We start from the raw sequence: 7,554 nt of genomic DNA, 5'->3' as shown, positions 1-7,554 counted from the left end.
TGTTTGATTTTAAATCAGTGTTTTGTTTTTTGTCACATTTTCAACTTGTTCATTAAAAACATTAGTCAGGTAATTTGCACTAAAATATGGTAATTTCTGGAGAAATGGATATCAGCACACACAAAGTCATACTAGAACAACCACAATTTTTTTTTTTTTTTTTTTTTTTTTTTTTAAGAGACAGATACACAATGCATTGTGACCTCTCCAAGTGATAATATGGATGTGAGGCCACGCCCCCTTGGTCTCCACCCCCCTCACACGGTCACTAACTCACTTTGTCCAGTTCTCATCAGACTGTGTTGGCTGAATGCAAAGAAAATCGCTCACACTGTGTCCTGCTAATAATTTGGTCACTTTGTGTCATCTGCTACATCTGTACAGCCGGCATCACTTACTGATAGTCGTATATTGGCCTCTCTCTTGATTGCTCGCTTTATTTTCTATCAAATTGTCCTATAAATGTTCATCACTGTCTTCTTCGAATTTAGGCTTCAATTCTTTCTGATCATCAGCAAGAAAGCAGTCTTGGTTGATTTTGTTCACCATGATCACATACCTTGAGCACAGCGTCAGTCCAACATTTTGTTGAGCGAGCGAGGAGAGGAATCAGGCAAACACTGTGGCCAGTAACCCAGCCAAAACGTTCAAATGAACGACTGCCTCATGATTTAGATGTTGTTTCTAGCTTTGAATAGAATCTAGAAAGATTCCCCAACCTAAAGCAACCAGTATTTTTGTCAACAAACTGAATGCAAACCAGGGAAAAGTCAGAATATTTCGATGACGAGTTATCTTGTCATTGTGGCAGCGAAGCGTACATGCCTGCACTGACGAGTTATCTCGTCATATAGGCAGCCTAGGGGTTAAGGGCTGCAACTTCTGTCTTGGAAATGTTTCTGTACCAAACAGTAATAGCGAAGGTTAGCACACTTTCAGTGACTGCTTGGTAGAAATCAGCCATGATTTCTTTTTTAATTCCAAACTTTTTGAGGCGGGGAAGAAAGTATAGGCACTGTTGTGCTTTCTTAACAATTTTGTCCATATTTTTCTCCCATTTCAGATCATGGAAATGATCAGCCTGAGAAATTTAAATTCGCTGATGATCTCTACTTGCTTGTCTTTAATGACAAGTGGTAAGGGGTCAGATCTGCTCTTCCTGAAACCTAAAATTAATTCTTTGGTTTTTGATACGTGGAGTTAAGTTGTTTTGATCACACCAGCTGACAAGTTCCAGTACTTTTTCCCTATATTTTGAATCATCACTGTTCGTAATCAGCCCTTCTAGAGTAGTATCGTCGGCAAACTTGACCATGGTGTCACATTCATTTTAAGTTGCACAGTCATGTGTGAACATTGAGAACAACAATGGGGATAGAACACATCCCTGTGGGGCACCTATGTTGAGAATGCATGTGGAGAAGGTGAGGTCACCAACTTTAACAACTCGCGGTCTGCATCTTAGAAAATTTAGGATCCAAGCACAAATTGATTCAGGCACCGAGAGGTCTTTCAGTTTAAAATATAGTTTTGATGGCACTATTGTGTTGAACACAGAGCTGTAGTTTATGAAAAGGATCCTGGCATAGCTGTTAGGATTTTCGAGATGTCTGAGGACATGGTAGAGATGGAGGAATGCAGGTTTTTTGGAATTGTAGAATCAAGCGTTGAAATGTTTTCATGATGACTGATGTTAAGGCTACAGGATGATAATCATTAAGACAAGGCTGTGCTTCTTTCGGAACAGGAATGATTTTTGATTTCTTAAAGCAGTGTGGCCCATTATACATGTTTCCACACTATCCATACACAACATGGACATACTTACAAGTATGAACATACAGATGATTTATATTATTAAACAACCAGTTTAAACGGTATTTAACAAGTTTTTTTTTATTAGTTTTTGCTTGTAATTCCTACATTGTGTACCAGCACTGACTTTTGTATTTTGCATGCAATGTGATTCTGAACATGATTAATTAGGTGTTTTTGAGTGGATGTGGTTTGGTTGTAAATCTTTATACATATTACATGTCTTCAGTGTCATTATGTAGATCTGGTCATAATGTCATTAATAATGAATAGGTCATGTTTTTTGGTGTACAATATATGACGGTCACAATGGCCTGAATAGTGAATAGGTCATGTTTAGTTGGTGACAATATTATATGTGAGGTTCACAATTGTCTGATTAGTGAATAGGTCATGTTTTGTTGTTATATAACATGTGATGGTCACAATAGCCTGAATTTTTCTTTGTGTACAATATCACTTGAATATGTGATGGTCACAACGTCCTGAATACAGAATACTGAATAGGTCATGTTTAGTTGTTATACAATATTGAATATATGATGGTCACAATGGCTCAAATAGTGAATAGGTCATATTTTGCTGTTGTATAATATAGTATGGTCACAATGGCTCAAATAGTGAATAGGTCATGTTTAGTTGTTATACAATGTATGATGGTCACAATCGCTTAAATAGTGAATAGGTCATGTTTTGCTGTTGTATGATATAGTATGGTCACAATGGCTCAAATAGTGAATAGGTCATGTTTAGTTGTTATACAATGTATGATGGTCACAATGGCTCAAATAGTGAACAGGTCATGTTTAGTTGTACACTATGTGATGGTCACCATGGCCTGAATAGTGAATAGGTCATGTTTAGTTGGTGACAATATGTGATGGCCTCATTGGCCTGAATAGTGAATAGGTCATGTTTAGTTGGTGACAGTATGTGTTGGCCTCATTGGCCTGAATAGTGAATAGGTCATGTTTAGTTGGTGACACTGACAGTATGTGATGGTCACAATGGCTCAGACAGTGAATAGGTCATGTTTAGTTGTACATAATGTGATGGTCACAATAGCTCAAATAGTGAATAGGTCATGTTTAGGTGGTGAAATATGTGATGGTCACAATAGCTCAAATAGTGAATAGGTCATGTTTAGGTGGTGAAATATGTGATGGTCACAATAGCTCAAATAGCGAATAGGTCATGTTTAGTTGGTGACAATATGTGATGGTCACAATGGCTCAAATAGCGAATAGGTCATGTTTAGTTGGTGAAATATGTGATGGTCACAATAGCTCAAATAGTGAATAGGTCATGTTTAGGTGGTGAAATATGAGATGGTCACAATAGCTCAAATAGCGAGTAGGTCATGTTTAGTTGGTGACAATACGTGATGGTCACAATGGCTGAAATAGCGAATAGGTCATGTTTAGTTGGTGAAATATGTGATGGTCACAATAGCTCAAATAGTGAATAGGTCATGTTTAGTTGGTGACAATACGTGATGGTCACAATAGCTCAAATAGTGAATAGGTCATGTTTAGGTGGTGAAATATGTGATGGTCACAATGGCTCAAATAGTGAATAGGTCATGTTTAGTTGGTGACAATATGTGATGGTCACAATGGCTCAAATAGTGAATAGGGCATGTTTAGTTGTTGTATAATATATGACGGTCACAATGTCCTGAATAGTGAACAGGTCATTATGTAGATCTAGTGATAATATGTGATGGCCTCAGTGGCCTGAATAGTGAATAGGTCCTGTTTAGTTGGTGACAGTATGTGATGGTCACAATAGCCTGAATAGTGAATAGGTCATGTTTAGTTGTTGTACATAATGTGACGGTCACAATGGCTCAAATAGTGAAAAGGTCTCTTTTTTTGTTGTTGAAAAGGTCAACTTTTTGGTGTACAATATATGATGGTCACTGTGGCCTGAATAATGTATAGGTCATGTTTTGTTGTAGAATACGTGATGGTCACAATGGCCTGAATAGTGAATAGGTCATGTTTTGTTGTTGTACATAATGTGATGGTCATATTGGCCTGAATGGTGAATAGGTCATGTTTAGGTGGTGACACTATGTGATGGTCACAATGGCCTGAATAGTGAATAGGTCATGTTTAGTTGGTGACAATACGTGATGGTCACAATGGCTCAAATAGTGAACAGGTCATGTTTAGTTGGTGACAATATGTGATGGTCACAATGGCTAAAAAAGTGAATAGGTCATGGTTTTTGGTGTGCAATATATGATGGTCACAACGGCCTGAATAATGAATAGGTCATGTTTAGTTGTTGTGCAGTATGTGATGGTAACAGTGTCCTGAATAGTGAATAGGTCATGTTTAGTTGGTGACAATATATGATGGTCACAACTGCCTGAATAGTGAATAGGTCATGTTTAGTTGGTGACAATATGTGATGGTCACAACAGCCAGAATAGTGAATAGGTCATGTTTAGGTGGTGACAATATATGATGGTCACAACTGCCTGAATAGTGAATAGGTCATGTTTAGTTGGTGACAATATGTGATGGTCACAACAGCCAGAATAGTGAATAGGTCATGTTTAGTTGGTGACAATATATGATGGTCACAACTGCCTGAATAGTGAATAGGTCATGTTTAGTTGGTGACAATATGTGATGGTCACAACAGCCAGAATAGTGAATAGGTCATGTTGAGGTGGTTACAATATGTGATGGTCACAATGGCCAGAATAGTGAATAGGTCATGTTGAGGTGGTGATAATATGTGATGGTCACAATGGCTCAAATAGTGAATAGGTCATGTTCAGTTGGTGACAATATACGATGGTCACATTGGCTCAAATAGTGAATAGGTCATGTTTAGTTGGTGACAATATGTGATGGTCACAATGGCCTAAATTGTGAATAGGTCATGTTTTGTTGGTGACAATATATCATGGGCACAGTGGCCTGAATAGTGGATAGGTCATGTTTAGTTGGTGACAATATGTGATGGTCACAGTGGCCTGAATAATTCATGTTTTGTTAATGGTCTGACTAAGTCATGTTTTGTTGGTGGAATGGTCTGAATAAGTAAGCCAAGTTTTGTTGGTGGAATGGTCTGAACAACTAAGTCCTGATTTGTTGGTGGAATGGTCTGAACAACTAAGTCCTGATTTGTTGGTGGAATGGTCTGAACAACTAAGTCCTGATTTGTTGGTGGAATGGTCTGAACAACTAAGTCCTGATTTGTTGGTGGAATGGTCTGAACAACTAAGTCCTGATTTGTTGGTGGAATGGTCTGAACAACTAAGTCCTGATTTGTTGGTGGAATGGTCTGAACAACTAAGTCCTGATTTGTTGGTGGAATGGTTTGAATAACTAAGCCAAGTTTTGTTGGTGGAATGGTCTGAACAACTAAGTCCTGATTTGTTGGTGGAATGGTTTGAATAACTAAGCCAAGTTTTGTTGGTGGAATGGTCTGAACAACTAAGTCCTGATTTGTTGGTGGAATGGTCTGAACAACTAAGTCCTGATTTGTTGGTGGAATGGTTTGAATAACTAAGCCAAGTTTTGTTGGTGTAGTTCAAGGAAAATCGTGACATTTAAAAAATAAATGATATAAAATGTTCTGACGCTAAAGGAATTTTTTTAAACTTTACTTTCATTTGAAAAAGAAACAAAATCTCACCAACAGTGTGGATTGGGCAGTAAGCTGCATACATGCTGCCTTGAAATCATTTCAGCAGTGCATATAAATCCAGATTTCCATACAAAAGCAGATGATTGGGTAATGACAGCAGATGATTGGATGCATCATCAAAAAATTGTTCGAACGAGGTGCCAGTTTAATTGAAAACAATTTTTGTTATTTTCAAGAGTGACTGGTCCAGTGTCCAATGTCGGATGCTCAGATAAATCCCCACTTTGTGTGAAAATGTGCAGATATTTGATAATTGTTCAAAATGATATGTTTTCTGTGCGCTTTGAGTGTGAAAATGTAATCTTGTTTCAGTGAAACGTTACTGCGAGCCAAAACACTCCAGACGTCCTTGGAAAATATGGTAGGTAACAAAGGAAAAGAGAACTGTTTATGAGGATAAATAAATCATTTCCAGTTATAATTTAAACATTGTTTTAATCCCACTCTCTGCTTTAAGAGAAATAAAGACGGAGAGAGAGAGGTGACTTCAAACAATGAGTGAAAATTGAAAGCATGCTTGTTTTTTTAAACTTGCTTTCTAACATTCAGAATTGACATGTTTCCTTGCTAGCACAAACTTTAGTGTTGTTGTTCTGTTACTAAAAGTTTGTTTTCACTCCATATGTTCTGAAGTTAACTTTCATAATCCTAGTCTTAGTCTTCCTAGTATGAAAATAGTAACAAAGCAAACTGAGCTTTTACACTAGCTCCTCCATAACAGGTATGGAAAAGTGCTGTAAAGAAACCAATACAAAATATATTGGGAAAATTTAAAGACCCTGCTCACAGAGGGCTTGCAACACCATCAGGAGAAAAGTAAGTACAGCATTAGACACTGCTTAAGAACCATTCCCATACATGAACAACAAATCTTAAGGTATATGTTTAGTTTCTCCAACATCTACTCATTGACACTATACTTACCTATGAGTATGAGAAAGACTAGAGCCGTAGAGGCATACAACTTTCATTCTGAGTTTCTTGAACATCTACTTATTGACACTGTACTTAGCTGTGTGAGAAAGACTAGAGGCATATAACTTCCATTCTGATTTTCTCCAACATCTGCTCATTGACACTGTACTTAGCTGTGTGAGAAAGACTAGAGGCATACAACTTTCATTCTGAGTTTCTCAAACGTCTGCTCATTGAGACTGTACTTAGCTGTGTGAGAAAGACTAGAGGCATACAACTTTCATTCTGAGTTTCTCCAACGTCTGCTCATTGATACTGTACTTAGCTGTGTGAGAAAGACTAGAGGTATAGAGCCACTTTCATTCTGACTTGCTAGAGGAAGTCTGGAGACAAGTTCTTTAGGTGAAATGCAGATTAACATATCTAATTTGTTATATATATACATATATATATATATATATATATATATATATATATATAACAAATTAGATATTTTCACCTAAAGAACTTGTCTCCAGACTTCCTATATATATATATATATATATATATATATATATATGTATGTATGTGTATATATATATATATATATTTTTTTTTTCCTTTCTCTCTCTCTCTCTCTCTCTCTCTCTCTCTCTCTCTCTCTCTCTCTCTCTCTCTCTCTCTCTTTTTTTTTTTTGTTGTTGTTGGAGTATCAGGTAATGAGATTCATTTCATGCCTGGATGTTTGCTTAGACATTTGATATGTGCCTAGAAACCTAGAAAGTCTTGTTAACCTGTACCATGCCAATGAGATGTCAACTGACGTCATAGTGTGCTTCCCCAGTGCCTGATAGACATCCATTGATGTCCTTTATCTGTTTGGATTTTTTCTTCATTGTTGTTTGGTTTATTGAACATGAATAAACTCTGAATGGTTAGTGTGATCTGTCTAGATCATAAAAATACTTTCTAAATGAGCATTTGTCATGGAAAACTGTCTTTTCGATAATAGTTTGCCCTCTGGACCATGTGGAATGTGCATGGAATGATTGACAAGAAGGTAGCATTGTGTGGCAGGTTCTTTGACATTCTCTGGCACTGAAGGGGTTAATGATGGACATGAAAGTGGTATTGTGTGGCAGGTTCTTTGAGATTCTCTGGCACTGAAGGGGTTAA

The sequence above is a fragment of the Babylonia areolata genome, unplaced genomic scaffold, assembly GCF_041734735.1.
Source record: "Babylonia areolata isolate BAREFJ2019XMU unplaced genomic scaffold, ASM4173473v1 superscaf3, whole genome shotgun sequence".
NCBI classification, from domain to species: Eukaryota; Metazoa; Mollusca; class Gastropoda; order Neogastropoda; family Buccinidae; genus Babylonia; species Babylonia areolata.
Note: the sequence above shows the minus strand (reverse complement) of the source record.